At 43.5% G+C, this 19,704-nt stretch overlaps 1 long non-coding RNA gene across 2 annotated transcripts in view; it reads right to left on the reverse strand.

Moving 5' to 3' along the window:
* Nucleotides 1–4,588: 4,588 nt before the first annotated feature.
* The window catches only part of LOC137450385 (uncharacterized), a 45,858-nt gene continuing 30,742 nt past the window's right edge, over nucleotides 4,589–19,704 (reverse strand). For both annotated transcript variants that reach the window (XR_010989581.1, XR_010989582.1), the window contains exon 2: nucleotides 4,589–5,225. This is a non-coding gene — a long non-coding RNA (uncharacterized lncRNA). The remainder of the gene's footprint in view (nucleotides 5,226–19,704) is intronic.

The following is a 19,704-nucleotide window of genomic DNA, read 5'->3' on the forward strand; positions in this document are numbered from 1 at the left end:
TAAAAGTGATGCCAAGAAATCTCATTTGCCCTTTTCCCTCTGTTGGCTTCTTACAAGGAAAGAGCTGACAACCTCAGGTGGCCAAGAAGGCCAGTGGCACCCTGGTCTGTCTCAGGAATAGGGCGGCCAGCAAGACCGGGGAAGTGATGGTTTCACTGGTGAGGCCACACCTCAAGTACTGGGTTCAGTTTTGGGCCCCTCACTACAAGAAAGACACTGAGGTGCTGGAGAATATCCAAAGAAGAGCAACCAAGCCAGTGAACAGCCTTGAACACAGGTCTTATGAGGAGCACCTGAGGGAACTAAGGATGTTCAGTCTTCAGAAGACAAGGCTGAGGGAAAACCTCATTGCCCTCTACAACTACCTCAAAGGAGTCTGGAGTGAGGTGGGTCAGTTTATTCTCATATGCAGTCAGTGACAGGATAAGTGGAAACTGCCTCAGTTTGTGGCAAGAGAAGTTCAGGCTGGATATTAGGAAAAATTTCTTCACAGAAAGGGTTATCAAGCATGGGAACAGGCTGCCCAAGGAACTGGTGGAATCACCATCCCTGGAGGTATTTAAAAGACACATAGATGGGTGCTTAGGGACATGGTTCAGTGGTAGTTAGCAGTCGTGGTAGGATTGTGAGCTCAAGGCAAGCAGTTGGACTTGGTGCTCTCAATGGTCTCTTTCAAACTCCACAGCTCTATGAAAACGAGTAACAAACTGGCCAAAAGGCCTTGAAAGGATCATCAAGGTTCTGTCCAACTTCTTCATCAATGAGCTGGATGAAGACATACAGTAGACCCTCAGCAAGCTTGTTGATGACACAAAACTGGGAGGAGTGAAAGACACACCATCAGGCTGTGCTTCCATCAGCGTGACCTGGGCAGGTTTCTCATAGTGAGGGGCCCAAACTGCGTAGCCCTGAAGATGCACTGAAGGACTCGGACAATAGGTCAGTGAGAGTATGTATAGATAAGATAGCTGAGCCTGCTTCACTAGACCTCATTACATGAAAACACCCTTTTTTTGAGATCTGAAAGGCTTTTTTCTCCTCGCCTGCCCTCTCTGAGTTTTCTGTGGATTGAGCATTGCAGTGGCTTTGACTGTAACCATTATAATCATTTTCCAGTGCTAATGTTGTGGTTTTAATGAAAGGAAACAGCAAATGGGGTATCAACTCATATATACAAATCTGCACTTCATTTGCACAAAATAGCTTCTGGATGGCTTTCCTCCATGTTTTTGGTCAACACCACTCTCTTTGAGAAATGATCAATGTCTACAACTGTTTGCTCTTCCACAGATAAAGCAGATGCTATTCATTACTGCCTTTGCCATGCATATATTGCTACTTTCCCCAGAGCAGCCACAGTAGGTCATGTGTTTATTTTTCTTTAAATCCTTTTGTTCTTAAATCACTCCACTTTTGCTTTCAGGGTATGATGAATGATTAATGCTGTAGTAGCAGCATTATTGAATTAGAGAAGTCACTGGCAGCTTCCAAAAATCATTGAGACAACCAACAAATAAATACAAACCACTTCTTTAGAGTCAGATAGAACCATGGAATCATTTTGGTTGGAAGAGATCTTTAAGATCATCAAGTCCATCAACCCAACACCACCAAGCCCACTAAACTCTGTCCCCAATGCCATGTCTACACAACTTCTGAACATCTCCAGGGATGGTGACTCCATCACCTCCCAGGGCAGTCTGTTCCACTGCCTGACCACTTTTTCAATAAATATATTTTCCCTGATATGGAGTAGTGTGATGGTGGTGAGATAAAGAGAGGCAATGTTGAAGTGAGAGCTTTGAAAGCTGCAGGACAGACTTGCGGCTACTGACCTGTTAGATCAATCAAAGCAGATCTGATAAAAACGCAGATGTTTTGAACAGTCTGGCACTGAGGTAATACAACTGCAATGAAAACCATGTTGAGGCAAACTCTAGAACTTGGTGTGGCCATTTGGAGGGAATTCTTCTGTCAAAGAAGTAAAATGATCATAAAGAATCAAAAAGAATGATTTGTGGTTTTACAGCTTGGGTTGATTTGAAGAGCAGAGATTTGGAGTCACATGCTGAAAGGTAAGCATTTGGCACCTCCCAAGGATTACAGCCAACAGCATGAGCAACAACTCACCAGGAAAGAAGTTGGAGACTTCTGGGGTAACCCTTTGCAGTCACCACTGCAACATCTGTCTGGTTTGAAAGTAGAGCTGGATACAGTTTGTGGTGATGCTAGAGAATGTCATATGGTAACATTCCAGTTAAATGGGAGTTTGCATGAAACAGAAGCAGGATTTAATCCATTTTCCTACATTCATGCAGAAGAGATTCTCTAGGGCTTCCTAACAAAAGCCATTGCGTTTCTAGGTGGCTCTGTCTCTCACGTTACTTCACAGCACCTTGGTGGCCAGCAGATAAGGGACTACTGAGCCTTTATAACTCCTTTATGAAGACATAAGGGGCTGAAAAGGCTATGGGATGGTGAGGATTAAACCCAGCTCTCTGAGCCTGCCATCTGAAAGGTGAGGCCTATACAAGTGTGGTTTTCCTCACCCAGGGCTGCCCTGAGCACACTGCAGAACTGATTAATTCTTTTCCCTGTGTCTCTGTTTGGGATTTCTATCAATACCAAGAGACTCCTCTAAGTTTCTTCAGTTATTTCCCCCTGCAAATGAGGGGCCTCCTTCTTGAATGTTATAGTGCTGTAAAATATGTATTTTTATTATTATTATTACTTGTTCCTTACTAGAACTGGGTAGGAAAAATAATTTCCCTGAAGAGTGAAAGATTTCACCATTTGAAAACCATCCCTGCTGCTGCTCACCTTCAGGGTGCAGCCAAGGCATTCTGAATAGGACCTGCTCAGAGCAGTCAACAGCCAAGGATTAAGACTCTTGCTGGAGATCTTGAAGAACTGGGTAAAAACTATTTATATATGGGAGTAAGAATAAAATCTGCTGTAGTCCAGGATGAGTTTAGCATGCTGGAGGAGGGTGGGGTGCTTTTGCTCATTTCCCTGTTGTTTCACTTTGTACAAGTAATGACATGTCAATCTATGAAGAGACCTGGACTTCCATCTACTCCTCCCAGCACAGTGATGTAATTCCTGGACTACCAGCTCAGGCTCTTTTACTCTCTTACCTAATGATTATTTTAGCATCCCCAACAGGGGGAATTATTTTAAAGCAGTCAGCAGCCCAGGAGCTACCTGGGCTGTGGGCTACTTAATTTCATGTCTCTGGGTCAACTTAAAGAGATTATAGACCTACATGTGGTCTGCTGGTTGGGATCTGAATTCCCCACTCAGGCACTTTGGGTTGCCCTGAGGCAGCAAATGAAGGTCTCCTATTTTGACCAAAAACTCATTGAACTGCTGGACATCTTCCTGTTGAAAGATCTGAGTTTGACAAATCAGTGTGTTCAGATTTGAGGACATAGAATCACGGAATCTCAGAAAGCTCCCAGCCATCTGTGTTCTCTGTCACCTTTACCTGTAGATCTTTAGTAGGTTCCTCCACCTGTGGGTCTTTACTTTTCTAAGAAGCTTTGTGGTTTGTTGATTGAAGGAAAAACTTTGGAAACTATTTCTTCAGCTCTACATTATTTTTGCCATGCTTTCAGTCCACTTGTAGCTATGCTCATCCAGGTACAACTCCAAAGAAAAGTTTTCTCTCTTCATTCCCCACAAGAAAACAAATTGCTGAAATCCTTGGCAGATGTTACACACAGGTTATGTCTCACCAGCTGAGCAAGGGTACCTGAGCTATTGTGGGGAGAAAGTGAAGGTTCCTTCCACTTAGGAGCATCCTAGCTGTGGGCAGAGGGTAAGGATTATCATGGGCAGAGATGAAAAATGGTCCTTGAAAACCACAAAACCCATAGAAGAATCAATCAGTTTTGCCCCACAACAGACCCATCCACCTTTCCTTTATTTCATAGGATCATAGAGTGCATTGGATTGGAAGGGACCTCTGAAGGTCATCTAGTCCAACCTAACTGCAGTAAGCAGGGACATCTCCAACTAGATCAGGTTGCTCAGAGCCCCATCAAGCCTGACCTTGAATGTCTCCAGGGATGGGACCTCCACCACCTCTCTGCACAACCTGTTCCGATGTTCCACCACCCTCAGAATGAAGAACTTCTTCCTAATGTCCAATCTAAATCTATCCTTCTCTAGGTTAAAACCATTGCCCCTTGCCCTCTTGCTGCCTGCCCTTGTAAACAGTGCCTCCCCAGATTTCTTCTAGGCCCCCTTCAGGTACTGGAAGGTCAACATCAGGTCCTCCCCTTACGTTACAAATCTTGGAAGATCTTCTCATGCTTGTGTCAAAAAGAGGGAGGGCAAGGGCTGATGGTGCTGACAAATTTCAACTATATTTCCCCGCACCCCATTCAGGCTCATTGCCGTTTTGATGCTCCAGCTAAAGAAAATCTCCACAGATATTTTGGTTTTTTGTCCTCAGAATGAAGCTTCCCACTGCTCACCTTGGGAGATGCAGAACATGCCAGCTGGGCAAGAGCTCTTTATGGATATTTCTAGTGCTCGGGGGGGGAGAAGAGGCAGGGGGGAAAAAAAATAGCAACAAACTACAGCAAGTTTACAGTAATTGCTTTAATGAGGCAAAGCCCTTTAGAATGCAAACACACTCAACAATACACAAAGAAACAATCAAAAAAAAAAAGTGTTTTTTACAGGCTGGTTTATAAGGAGGCAATAAAAACAATTGTATGGCACACTCAGTTGCATAAACAGGCTCACCATGGAAGGTGTTTGTGTGAGAGTAGGACTAGGAAGACTTAATTGCCTCCATTATTCTTATTTTCAGTACAAACTGCTGCAATCAAAACTTAATCTGCTGCTTGATTTTTTTAAATAAATAAATATTTTTCTTAAAAGTTCTATTCCAGCTCCATTGTTGTACATACAATAAAGCACAGTCGCTCTGCCAAATGGGGCTTCATTCCTCACTGCTTGTAAGGAGGTATAACAGCGATTAATATCCACATCCCTGGCCGTTCCCAAACCAGCTTCAAAGGCAGGATTGTTATGTCTCTTCCCATGGAAGGCTGAAGACCAAAATGTTCAAAAGGTCATCCTTGATGACGTGGCCAGAAGTCATGGAAGCCTTTGGTGAGACCCTTCTACGGTTGTCAATCCTTTTTGAAGCAAGCCCCCAAAGCAGTGCAGAATTCAGGTTCTATTTTCTTTCACACATCTCTTCTGACAAACTGCAAAGGAAGAATGTAGAATCACAGAATCACAGAAATACAGAATCACAGAACCACAGAACCACAGAATCATAGTATCATAGTATCATAGTATCATTCAGGGTTGGAAGGGACCATAAGGATCATCTAGTTCCAACCCCCCTGCCATGAGCAGGGACACCCCACACTAGATCAGGCAATCATCTCAAGCTGCACCAGGGGAAGTTTAGGCTTGAGGAGAGGAGAAAGTTCTTCACAGAGAGAGTTGTTAGCTGTTGGAATGTGCTGCCCAGGGAGGTGGTAGAGTCACCATCCCTGGAGGTGTTCAAGAGGGGATTGGACGTGGCACTTGGTGCCATGGTCTAGTAGTCATGAGGTCTTGGGTGACAGGTTGGACTTGATGATCTTGGAGGTCTTTTCCAACCTTGTTGATTCTATGATTCTATACCATTGTTTTGGGTGGAAAAGACCTCTAAAATCATTGAGTCCAATTTGAATTCAAGGAGCCTGATAAGTTGCAAATCACAAAACTGAGTAAGTGCCAACCATTTCCCATACCTCTAAGGGGGGTAAGTTACTCAGATAAAAGGTTTCTATGCTTTTCAATGCAGTCTGGTGCATCTGGAATGTTGTGCTCTGCATCTAGTGATTACTTTTAAACATAGAATCATAGAATGGCCTAGGATGGAAGGGATCTTAGAGATCATCTACTCCAACCTCCCCACCATGGGCAGGGAGACCTCCCAACTAAACTCAGCTGCTCAAGACCTCCATGAAAGGCAAGAGGTCATATTGAGAAGGAACTTGCGTATCTAGCTATGTGGTTACATAAGATACATCCAGGAATATGTTAAGAATATAAACCTTTGGGGGTTTTAATTTATTTTTTAATGTATGCACATCTGCTGGCCAAAACAGCTTTAATGATTTAAAGCAAACACCTTGATATACTGAACAGCTCCTTTAAAGCCAAGCAAATCATGGATTCTAACCTTCCAGTGTATGTGTCTCCTTAATTTAGTCATGAGAAGAACCAATTGCCAAACAAAGATCATATGTACCATGGTCCCATTGATCTAATTTCTCCTAGCAATCAGCTTAATGATGCTACTTAAAATTTTGCTTGGGAAGTAAACAAGGGTCCAGGTTTGGATTACTTTTTTTCTGCAGGAAGATCTAGCATATTGATCTGAAACGTTCAGAAGGAATCCAGACCACGCTCTCCTCTTAGTGCCAAATCCCTCAAAGATCAGAAATCAAGTCTGCAATCAGAAATCCAAACACGCCAAGACGATCTATAATACTCTACAGAAGTGGAATTGAAAAGGCAAGTCATTCAATCTGATGAGGTAGATGGCTGTCTGGAAGCACGCTGAATGTCATCTGCTAACAACAGCCATCAAGATCAAGGAGATTAGCAGGAACAGAAAGAATTGATTCCAAAGTTATTCATGAGCTAACACCTGCTTACAAGGACATGTTGAAGTACAGTGAGGAAGCAGTACTGAGGCACCTTCAATAAAGAGATGTGCTACTAACCAGCCCCCAAAACTCATCAGAGGTGCTTGGTGAGATGCCACCATACAATGATCAGACTGATCCTAAACGCATCTGCTCTAAGACCCTATACTAAAGCTTTACTAATTCCTGTTTCTTGTCACAGAAGAGGTGTCAAGATTTCCTCCTTTGTCCCTTGCCAGAGGTCTCTCATTAGAGAAATTGAGGCCACAGTGAAGGCAGTCCTAGATAAACCATACACTGCTCCTTGAACTGTTTGATTTCTCCTTCTCTAAGAGGAAGCTCTCTGCCTGTGGAGCTGGGTTGAGTTCATCCACTTGCCTCCATCTGCAGAATATCCACCTAAGTCAACTAACAACAGTCCATTATTACCTTGGAGAGGCCTCCACCTCTGCAGAACACCTTCCCAGCAATGCTCACTAGTGGCAGCTCCCTCTGCTACTGCAGCTTGGCTGCATAGCACTGAGAAACATATAAGTGACTGCCATAAGCAAGCATTCTGATCGAGGTTCTGACCACAAGCCTCCAACGATGCTACACTTTTATTAGGGGCCTCCAAAAAAGCAAGGATAGGCTTCATTTGCATTGCTGGTTATGTGTGTTAGATTGTAGGTAGAAGATAGGTTATGTTAGATCATAGATGGAACAGGTTGCCCAGGGAGGTAGCTGAGAACCCATTCCTGGAGATTCTCAAGGTGAGGCTCGACAGGGCTCTGGCCACCCTGATCTAGTTGAGGATGCCCCTGCTTACTGCAGGTGGGAGATCCCTTCCAATCCAGTTCATTCTACAATTCTATGACTCTTGGAAGGTGTTAAAGGGCCACAGTATCTCTGACCAGTCCCCTTTTCCAACAGCTCTTCCTCTTTACCTCTATTTTTATCCCAGGTGTTGATAAAGCTGCTTACTGAAAAAGGAAAGGGGGGGAAAAAAAAAAAAAAGAGAAGAAAAAAAAAGGTTGCTCCTTTAGCAGAAAGGTTGCCCAAGAGCCGTTACCAGCACACACTATCAGAAAGCTGTTCTGTGAAACATCAGAATAATTGTTTTTCCTGGACTGAGACACTTATTAACAGCAGCTAGAATTAACAGATTGGAAGACTGCCTGAAGATGATGGATGCACTTTCGCAGATTGTAGATTTTTGGTTATTTTCCACGGCAGCTGTACATTTAAAAATAAAAATCAAGTTAAGCAGTAGTAGAATAGAGTTCACAAGTACACAGCTACTGACTTGATCATTAATCATCCTAAATTAATGTTAAAGTGTTACTTATGATGAGCCAGATTTTGTCCTGGGGTATATACAGAAGTTTCTTGTTGATTACAAAGGGGAATCACAGAATGTTAGAGGTTGGAAGGGACCTCCAGAGATCATCAAGTCCAACTCCCTTGACAAAAACAGGATCACTTAGGGTAGTCTGCACAGGAATGCATCCAGGTAGGTTTTGAAAGTCTCCAGAGAAGGAGACTCCACAACCTCCCTGGGCAGCCTATTCCAGTGCTCTGTCACCCTTAATGTAAAGAAGTTTCTCCTCATGGAATTCGCACATGTATGTGAATGCTGAATTTAGCCAACTGCTGTGGATTTTTAGTGCTGTCTGAGGGAGGTGGAGACATTTGTGGTTTATGAATCCCTTCTCATATTAGTGATCTGGAAGAAAATTATCAAGAGTCATTCATCTGATTTGTAGTCAAGATCCCAGTTTATTGCAACAACAGCTCTACTTATTTTCAAAGCTGAAGAGCATCAATGCCTTCCAGAATTCAGGAGTCATTTGATCTGCTTGATGTCCACTTTTGAGTTTGCTGAAGTCAAAAAAGTGTTTTATTCTACAGAAGTCTGACTTTTGTCCAAAACTGAAATTCCTTCTAGAATAAACCACCTATTTTTTTTTCCTAGACTCTCTCCTAATTTACCTTGCTATTATTGATGATTATGTGCCTTCTTCAGATGAATAACTAAGAGGAGCTGCCAGAGGTACTCATGTTAAAAAATATAAATAACAAACCACCAAACCCACCACCACCACCACCATAACAACAACAGCAATAATCTCCTCCTCCCCTTGCCTAGCAAATCAAACCTGATGGAAATGAAGCAGTCTCCCTAGTATCAGGAAATTGCCTGAAATTGTGCCAGGAGAGGTTTAGATTGGAGATTAGAAAAGATTTCTTCACAGAAAGAACAGGCTGCCCAGAGAGGTGGTGGAGTCACCATACCTGGAGGTGTTCAGGAAATGTGTGGACATGGCACTTTGGCACATGTTTTAATGGCCATGGTGGTCTTAGGTTGACAATTGGACTTGCTAATCTTAGATGTCTTTTCCAACTGAAACCACTTTATGACTCTACAATGATTTAACAGTTAGACTCAATGATTCAATGATAGGATTCAGTGATCTCAAAGGTCTTTTTCAACCAAAATTATTTGATGGTTCTATGATTCCTCACCTTCTCTGCAGAATCTGGAGGTCAGAAAACCTTCAGCAAGGCCATGGAGATATAGAGACCTCTACCTTGTGAATATCTAACTCCTCTCAGCTCCTTTTACTTAATACTGTTATCCTGATTACATACTAATTACATTCCTCTTAGGCATATTTGTGTTAGCCATGCTGATAGTGTTAATAGATATTAGCTACAGCACCAAGTTTTCCAGCACTGCTCAGTGTTGTATTTAATGCCTTTCAGACTCTAGGTACAAATACTCTCCAGTAGATGCACTGCAAACAACTTATTTGAGTGCCAGCTATAGAATACTGCTATCAGCAGGTTTTCTCAGGGCTGATTTAGTTCTGTTTATCCACAGGGTTTGGTAATAAATACATGTATTTTGGGGCTCTAGGTAGATTAAACATACTGAATAGTCAAAGCTTGTAGAAGCTAATTTCCCTGTCACTGCATTATAGTTAAATTGGCCACGCACGTCTCGTTCAATTATGTAACTTGAAGACTACCAACAACATAGGCTCCTGGTTTCAGGAGTCTATCTGCTGGGTTTAGCACTCACAATGGATCAGCTGGTAAGTTTGAGAGACTAAACCCATCATGCTTTGACATTCAGAGCCACAATTCCAACTGTAATATTGCCTTTCTTTGTGCATGTCATTAATAGCTTTACTTTTTTATCCTTTCTGGATGTGTACTATAATCACAGAATCACAGAATAAACCAGGTTGGAAAAGACCTCAGAGATCATCAAGTCCAACCTATTACCTAACACCTCCTGACAACTAAACCATGGCTCCAAGTGCTACATCCGATTCCCTCATGAACACCTTCAGGGACGGTGACTCCACCACCTCCCTGGGCAGGCCATTCCAATGGCAAACGACTCTCTCTGTGAAGAACTTTCTCCTCATCTTAAGCCTAAACCTCCCCTGGGGCAGCTTGAGACTGTGTCCTCTTGTTCTGGTCTGGTTGCCTGGGAGAAGAGACCAACCCCCTCCTGGCTACAACCTCCTTTCAGGTAGTTGTAGAGAGCAATAAGGTCTCCCCTGAGCCTCCTCTTCTTCAGGCTAAACAATCCCAGCTCCCTCAGCCTCTCCTTGTAGGGATTGTGCTTGAGGCCTCTCCCCAGCCTTGTTGCCCTTCTCTGGACACGTTCAAGTGTCTCAATGTCCTTCTTAAATCGAGTGGCCCAGCACTGGACACAGGACTCAAGGTGTGGCCTAACCAGTACAGGGGCACAATGACTTCCCTGCTCCTGCTGGCCATGCTGTTTCTGATACAGGCCAGTATGCCATTGGCCTCCTTGGCTACCTGGGCACACTGCTGGCTCATGTTCAGCCAGCTGTCAAACAGTACCCCCAGGTCCCTTTCTGCCTGGCTGCTCTCCAGCCACTCTGACCCCAGCCTGTAGCACTTCTTGGGGTTGTTGTGGCCAAAGTGCAGCACCCAGCACTTGGACTTGTTGAATGTCATCATGTTGGACTCTGCCCATCTGTCCAGTCTGTCAAGATCCCTCTGCAGAGCTCTCCTACCCTCCAACAGATCAACATCTGCTCCCAACTTGGTGTCATCTGCAAATTTGCCGATGACTGACTCAATCCCCTCATCCAGATCATCAATGAAGATGTTGAAGAGGATGGGGCCCAACACTGATCCCTGGGGGACGCCACTGGTGACTGGCTGCCAGCTGGATGTGGCACCATTCACCACCACTCTCTGGGCTCGGCCCTCCAGCCAGTTCCTAACCCAGCTCAGAGTGCTGCTGTCCAAGCCATGGGCTGATAGCTTGGCCAGGAGTTTGCTGCTAAATCCTGACACAGGAAAAGTGCCAGGTATACTGTGAAGTTTCTTTAGTAGGGCTGAAGCCCTTCATAAGGGCAACAAAGCTGGTGAAGGGTCTAGAGAGCAAGTCTTACAAGGAATGGCTTAGAGAACTGGGGTTGTGTAGTCTGGAGAAGCGGAGGCTCAGAGGAGACCTCACTGATCTCTACAGCTTGCTGAAAGGAGGTTGGTCTCTTCTCTCTAGTATCAGGTGATAGAATGAGAGGAAATGGCCTAACATTATTCCAGGGGAGGTTTAGATTGGGTATTATGAAATATTGCTTCACTGAAAGAGTGGTCAGGGATTGGAACAGCTGCCCAGGGAGATGGTACAGTCACCATCCTTGGAGGTGTTCAAGAAATATGTAAACATGGCACTTGGGACAAGGTCTAATGGCCATGGTGGTGTTGGGTTGATGGTTGTACTGAATGATCTTGGAAGTCTTTTTCAACCAAAACAATTCTATGTTTCTATGACTTCCTTAATGGTATTTCACCTACAAGAAGAGTGGTAAAATATTGGAACATGTTGTCCAGAGATGTGGTTGAGGCCCCATCCCTGGAGACATTCAAGGTCAGACTTGATGGGACATTGGGCAGTCTTATCTAGTGAGAGACATCCCTGTTCACTGCAGGGAGGTTGGACAAGATAACCTTTGACAGTCCCTTCCAACCTGATGCACTCTGTTATTGATTTATGCTGTGTGGAAGGCACGGGGCTACTGCAGGATCACAGAAGGAACAAGAAGAAGTGAAGGGCTGAATTAATATGCACCCGAAGTGACATACTATTAGGATTTTAGCATTGTGTAATAGCAGTAAGACACATGCCAAATGGATTAAGAACTGGCTGACAGGTCTCAAAATAAAGCTAGGCAGCAGCTGGGATTTGACTGAATGAAGATTCCCAACGTTCCCTTGAGTTCTGAACAAGGTCTAATATTCCTTACCAGTTTCACCAATGGTCATGTAAACATATCCCACAATACAAGGTGTGAATGATATATGAGTTGGGCAGGGTGGTACACAGTGATGAAGACTGGGAAGTCAAAGAGAGATCAGGAATGGTACAGGAAATAACCACAAAGTTATGCAAAGGAAAATTCCTTCAGGTAAAAATAAAAAACAGCCAAAATTAAAAAAAAAAAAAATCACCAAAGCAAATGACAACAACAACTAACAGCTAAAGAGCTCTACCTGTTTAGTTATCAGAAATAAGACGGGAAGCTGTACACAAGCAATTCACACCAAGCAAATACCGAGTAAGAAACAACTCTTCTACAGATTCATAGAATCATTTTGTTTGGAAGAAAACCTCTAAGATCATCAAGTCCAACCATAGAATCATAGAATTGTCAAGGTTGGAAGGGACCTCAAGGATCATCTAGTTCCAACCCCCCTGCCATGGGCAGGGACACCTCACACTACATCAGGTTGCTCAGAGCCACATCCAGCCTGGCCTTAAAAACCTCCAGAAACGGGTCTTCCACCACCTCCCATGGCAACCTGTTCCAGGGCCTCACCACCCTCATGGTGAAGAACTTCTTCCTAACATCCAATCTGAATCTACTTATTTCTATTTTTGTTCCATTCCCCCTAGTCCTATCACTACCTGACACCCTAACAAGTCCCTCACCAGCTTTCTTATAGGCCCTCTTCAAATCCTGGAAGGCCACAATAAGGTCTCCTTGGAGCCTTCTTTTCTCCAGACTGAACAGCCCCAACTCCCTCAGTCCATACTCATAGGAGAGGTGCTCCAGCCCTCGGATCACCTTTGTGGCCCTTCTCTGGACATGTTCCACCACCTCCAGATCCTTCCCATAATAGGGGCTCCAGAACTGGACACAGTACTCCAGGTGGGGTCTCACCAGAGTGGAGTAGAGGGGGAGAATCACCTCCCTCGACCTGCTGGCTATGCTTCTCTTGATGCAGCCCAGGATGTGATGGGCTCTCTGGGCTGCAAGTGCACACTGGTGGCTCAAGTGGAGCTTCTCATCCACCAGCACCTCCAAGTCCTAGCAGGACCCCAACCATCTAGCAGGAGAACCATGAGCTGGAAACTCAAACTGAAAAGTGAGGTGTCTTTTCAACATGAAAAATGCTTATCTGCTGGGGGGGGAAATAAAAGGGAAAAAATGTTCCAGGGATATCCCAGATACATTTTATGACCTCTTAAGGCCAAGAGGAAGACAAGATTTAACCAAACCCAGAGGTTTTTGTTTAACATAAGACTAATTGGAGATAATGTCAAGACACAAGCAGACAAATTGATCATACTCTATGAGTATGAATAAATGCAAATTTACCAGAGCAAACACTTCCTCATCTGCCTGTGGTATGTGTCATTAAGACAATTGCTCATTAAGAACCGTCTTCTGTGGAGGTGGATTATCATTGTTTAATCTTACCTTAAGGGATATTATGAAAGAAAAAGTTTATCAGGCATTCATAATGTATAGTAAAGTCTACAATACAACTCATCTTCCAGCACCACAAGTTGCTGGAGACAACAGTCCGTATTTGTTAGATACAAACCTGAGGTAAAACAGTGAAGAACTAGAACTCAGTAGGTGATGGGGGCCTACAAGAAGGCTGGGAATGGACTTTTTACAAGGACTTAGAGGATGAAAGGGAATGGCTTCAAGCTGAGAGAGGGGAGATTTATATGGGATATTAGGAAGAAATTCTTTACAGTGAGGGTGGTGGGATACTGGAGTAGGCTGTGCAGTGAGGCTGTGGATGCCCTTTCTTTGGATGTGTTCAAGACCAGGCTGGCCAAGGCTTTGAGCAACCTGGTCTAGTAGAAGTCTCCATGCCCACAGCAGGGAGGTTTGAACTAGATACCCTTTAAGATTCCTTCCAACCCAAACCATTCCATGATTTTATGATCTTAATTCAGCAAATATTAACAGACTAATCATGAAAATACAGCCACCACAGAATCACAGAATCACAAAGGTTGGAAGAGACCTCAAAGATCATCAAGTCCAGCCCGCCACCACATTACACTTTGAACTACATGTGTTATTTTTTAAGTAATTGGAGCCACAATCTATCTTCAGTTACTCCCTGTTTCTATCAAATAACAATAATTAACAACCATTAGCATCCTTCTCCCATCTTCTTCCTCCATTTTGCAGCATGTTGTATCTTCTGGAAGCTTACTGAGCCAGTTACATTAGCAAAAGGCAGAGAGTAAATCTATTCAAACAATGTGACTAAAAGCAGAATCTGTCTGTTTGCTTTTGCATGGTTAGAACAAAAGGTTCCATTGCTGCTTTTACAGCTAAATAGCATTTTATAATGAGCTCTGAAATTTTTGGGAAAGTCAGATTACAATGTTGGTTTAACATCAGACACTCTATTGTTTAGATGTAGGATCACTGCAATGTCCGGCCTCTGCAAACTTGAGTTTTTTTCCTTTTGATATTAAAAAGCCCCCCTGAAGTAATCCACACAGAGCTAAGGCCTCAGGAAGGAAAACAAAACTAATAAAAAAACAAACACTGTTACAGATTGGTCAGACAGGGTTATGTGGCTGGCAATTACATGTAACAGTTAAAATTATCTGATTCCAACTACACAGCATCTTAATCCAGCAGATCTTAAAGCAAATAATGTGGCACGTCATAGGGCTTGGTAGATGTTTTCAGCAGCCTTTGGAAGGGTACAGATACCTTCAGAAATCAGTGGAGACTACTGACTTCATCTTAAATTGAAACTATGTGTATCTACCTAAATATCCTGGTTCTTACTGCTCAGTAACCTAAAATTCTTGGTTTGCTAGATGATGAGATGCATGCATACCTGGTGTCCAGCTGCTTACTTCCAGTTGTAAATAACTGAGCTAAATAGATCACAGAGTCACAGAAGGTTAAAGGCTGGAAGGGACCTCAAATGATCATCCAGTCCAATCCCCCTGCCAAAGCAGGATCACCTATACCAGATCACACAGGGACACATCCAGCTGGGTCTTGAATATCTCCAGAGAGAGAGACTCCACAACCCCATGGGCAGCCTGTTGCAGTGTTCCATCACCCACAGGGAAAAAATTTCTCCTCATGTTTACTTCCACCCATTGCCCCTTGTCCTGTCATTGGGCATCACTGAGAAGAGCCTGACTCCATCCTCTTGGCACACCTTTAGATATTTATAAACATGACTGAGTTCACCCCTTAGTCTCCTCTTCTCCAAGCTGAAGAGCCCCAGCTCCCCCAGTCCCTCCTCATAAGGAAGATGTTTCACTTAATCATTTTTGCGGCACTTCAATGGACTCTTTCAAGCAGTTCCCTGAGGTCCTTCTTGAGCTGAGGGGCCCAGAACTGGACACAATATTCCAGATATGGCCTCACCAGGGCAGAGTATAGGGGGAGGAGAACCTCCCTCAGCCTAGTAACCAAACCTCTTCTAATACACCCCAGAATGGCACGGGCCCTCTTAGCCACAAGAGCACATTGCATTAGTGCTTTTGATGAAAACTCTAAGATGTTTTCTGAGAGGTTGTCCAGTTACCTTCCACTACATCTCTGGGAAGATATGGCTGATTACAACCATTCCAAACAACTGCTGAAGCCCATGTGTTGGTAGGCATAGGGAGAGAGCATAAGGAGGTGCCAAGGAGCTGCCACTGAGCAGCATGAGCCTACTCTACTGCCAACTTTAATTTGTGTTAAAAAAAAAAGGGATGAGTTAATGATTGCTACACCAACAAATCATCCTGCTATTGGAGGAGCCCCAGAGGACATTCTGTCTCCAGTGGTGATATAACCAGTAAGCAAACACATTGTCACATTGCCTAGAATGGGCATACAAAAAGCAGAGAGGACTGGACCAGGAATTTGGAGTATTTTCAGGGTGCCAGTCTCCACACATGTTCTTGACTTAGCCTTCTGCTCTTTATTTTCCCCTAGACCAGCATGAGGGCACAGCCAAAAAAATTTTTCTTCAGATCTGTGATGCAAGTTTTATTGTTTCCTTCTGTACACTGTTAAGTAGGAAGAGAAACATCATGTCTTAAAAACGGGTTGAGGAATAATACCATACATTTGTTAGAAGGAAAGTTTTTGCTACTATTGTTGTTTTAAAAAAACAACTTTTTCTTCTTTGGCATCAAGACCAGAATTGCAACACTGCAGATGGCAAAACAGCTGTCTCCTCTAACTGTGGCCATAAACACAGTTCACGGAATCATACAATCATACAATGGTAGGGGTTGGAAAGGACCTCCAAAGATCATCAAGTCCAAGCAGCATCACCTAGGGCAGGTCTCACAGGAATGGGTTTTGAAAGCCTCCAGAGAGGGAGACTCCACAACCTCCCTGTGCAGCCTGCTCCAGGGCTCCAGCTCCCTTACAATAAAGAAGTTTTTCCCTATGTTGCAGTATAACTTTCTGGGTTCTAGTTTGTGTCCATTGCCCCTTGTCCTATCACAGGACACCACTGAAAAGAGTCTGGCCCTTCTTCTTGACACCCACCCTTCAGATATTTACAAACATAATAAGATCACCTCTCAGCCTTCTCTTTTCCAAACTGAACAGCCCTAGGTCTCCCAGTGTAGGCTGTGGAGTCAAGAGCATATTGAGAATGAAGATTCAGTTAGGACATTGCAACAGCTCTGTCAGTGTTGTGGAAGGTGAGCAAAACCCTTTATGTGCTACTCACGTCAGCTCCACTGGTCTGACAGAGGATATTGTACAGCCACAATGCAAGATCTTGCCTGTGTTATAAATATATGGGGAGCTGTTAATCAATCCATTGCCATTTTCCCCCATTCTTTATAACAGACAATGCTAAGGATGAAGAAAACCATGAAGCAGTACAACTCATGAACAGACAACACAGTTCAGCAGTTATTCATGACACCTCAGTCACAAATATGTGTCTGTCCTGAGTTAACAGCTCAACCACAGCTTTATCTAAATGGCCTTTCCAGTAAACAATAGTCATTTGACTGCACAATGGATGTCATCTTACTGTGAAGGAAATATATTGGGTTTCAAGTAATAATGAGAGGAATTATCAAGAGGGTCCATGCTAAATTAGAATCACATACTGCTTCTCTGCAAGAAAAATTGCACTTGCTGTGGTTATGCACCAAAACCTTTAGCATCACAGGAGAGCAAGTTCTCCAGAAGAACAGCAAAGCACCAGCTCATGGCACCAGCAGGCAGGATGAAAGCTCTTCATATCCATACAGCTCAAAACCTTCAGCACCAGACAATCACATCCATTCTCCTGAACTGCAGAGAACTCTCCCCCCAAAAAAAAAAATCAAGTCATGGGATACTTGGATTTCACAGTATTGTGCAAGACTACATTTCATCTCCAAGTCATTAAAGAGGCAACAGCAGCAGAGCCATCAGCAGGGTACGTAAGCAAGCCAAATCATCCCGAAGCAGATGCAGCCATGAAGATGCCATGTTTTCCAAAGACCTGGCTGAATAGTATGACAGAGCTACTTCAGCTGGCATGTATTTTCCACCCTTGATGTCTAACACCATACACTCAGAGCCTACTTCAGAAGTAAAATGCCTGTGAGCCTCAAGCACGAGCAGAGGTGATTAGTATGGGAGCAGGACCTATAATTTTCTCTGTGCAGACTCTAATACAAAGGGACTTTGATCTTTAGGAGGATCTCTACCACAGTGCAAAATAATAATGATGATAACACAGCAGTAATAATAGGTACAGATAGCAATGCTGAACCTTGAACGTGTATCCATTATAAACACATAAATATTCAGTTGTCTACTCTAAGAGCACAGGTCACAGACTCTTTAGCTTTATTTTCCTCTTACACAAGCCAAAAGTAGGCAGGAAAATTATTAAATATATTTATAAGCTGGTAAATAGTCTACTTTTAATTGGTATGGCAGCTAACGTGTATCTGAGACTTTATATGATATTAGAGTGAAACAGAGTAGTTGAGCTGTGGAAGAGTCTACCAAAACTGCCAAAACAGGAGATTTGGTTTCAAAATGGGGCAGAAGACATCGTGACACACATCAACATTCCCTGCAGTCTTTTGAAAACCTTAGAATGTCCCCACAAATCACCTGGGGCCCTCAATTCATTATTCCATGGACTCAATGGGTTTGTTTAGTTGTACTTTTTTAATAAAGGAGAAATGCTCAGCTTGTAACCTCTAGGCCAACTTCCAAAGGCTTGAAGAACTTCTCCAGCCAAGAGCCGTCCTTTGCTGTCACATCCTTCATCAATGCCTTCAGTCCTAGGGAAGCGATTAACTGCAAACTGCTGAATGTGTAATAAGGTGCCCATAAGCTTGGTCTGAGCATTGTTTTTGTCCAAGGCTCTGTGGCCTCCCCATCACTACAAACCAAGAACTTTATCCATCCTAATTCAGGCATGCCCCCACCACATGATATGAACAACCCTATGATAAAAATATGAATATAGGCTGGACTTGATGATCTCAGAGGTCTATTCCAGACTCAATACTTCTCTGATTCTGTGAACCCAAACCTTGAGACCTCCTCATCTAGTGCCAAACTGAGCATTTGCAGAGACAGGACAAAAAGAAATGGCCTCAAGTTGTGCCAAGAGACATTCAGGTTGGGTATTAGGAAAACAGAAAGGGTTATCAAGCATGGGAACAGGCTGCCCAGGGAGGTGGTGGAATCACCATACTTGGAGGTATTTAAAAGATGTGTGGACATGGTTTAGTGGTAGTGGCTTAGCAGTAGTGGTGGGATTGCAAGCTCTAGGCAAGTGGTCGGACTTGATAATCTCAAAGGTCTCTTCCAACCTCAACAGTTCTATGATTCTGTGATTTTGATTTTCCAATGGATATGCCTCTCATCAAGTCAGGGTCAGTTCTTCCTTAAAGGTCACACAATCTTCCAAACCAAAAGGCTGAGACTGACACAAGGTATGTGGAATATATATTTATGGACTAAACACAACTATTATTTGTTGCTGGATCTAATGCACCACCACTTGGCATGGGACATATGTAGCAACAGTCTAGCATTTTGCTGAAGTCTTTCTGTCACAATGAGTTACCCATAACAGTGAAAGCATATCTGTGTTTTGGATGTATGCAGAAAAAGACCACCCCTGCCTTGGGAAATCAACACTACAAGAGGAAAGGGTAGGGGCGGGGGGGGGTGGGGGGAAGAAGTCCGGAGAGTAAAACATTCAGGCCATCAACAGAGAGGTTTTCTACAGGCATCATAAGGAGGAAATAGGTAGATTGAAAGTGGAGAAGGCAGGGACCTGGTGAAAGAACTTGGGGATGTTGAATAATCCCAGTGGTGCTGCATAGTAAGCAGCCAAATATCTCTTATTTTCTGATCAAAAGGAATCTGTTGAACACCAAACTCACTGAAAAGTGATGAGCCACAACTTCAGAGAGAGGTTGAAAACAGGGAGGTGGGGTTGCTTGCAGAGTTTTGCCTGGCATAGTTTCATTTTTTGCAAAAATGAGGAGAAGAAAAAAACCCAAACCAAAACACAATATTCTCAAACTTTTCCCAGGCAGTTATTAATTATTTTATTCCCCTTGCATTACAACACAAACATAAACAACCCTCTTGGTTATGTAGGTCTGAAGTCCTGTCCAAGCTTCCCGTGTAGAGCTCGTAAGGAGCTGTCCCACTCCGTGTGTGTTGAAAGTCTCTCCCCTTGGAAATGCATTTGGGCTGGTGCCTTGAAGTGACATTTGAAACCTGCCCATGCTGCTTTGCTTTTATTC

Source organism: Melanerpes formicivorus, unplaced genomic scaffold, assembly GCF_026170545.1.
Source record: "Melanerpes formicivorus ecotype bairdi unplaced genomic scaffold, bMelFor1.0.p_v2 SCAF_35, whole genome shotgun sequence".
Taxonomy (NCBI): Eukaryota; Metazoa; Chordata; class Aves; order Piciformes; family Picidae; genus Melanerpes; species Melanerpes formicivorus.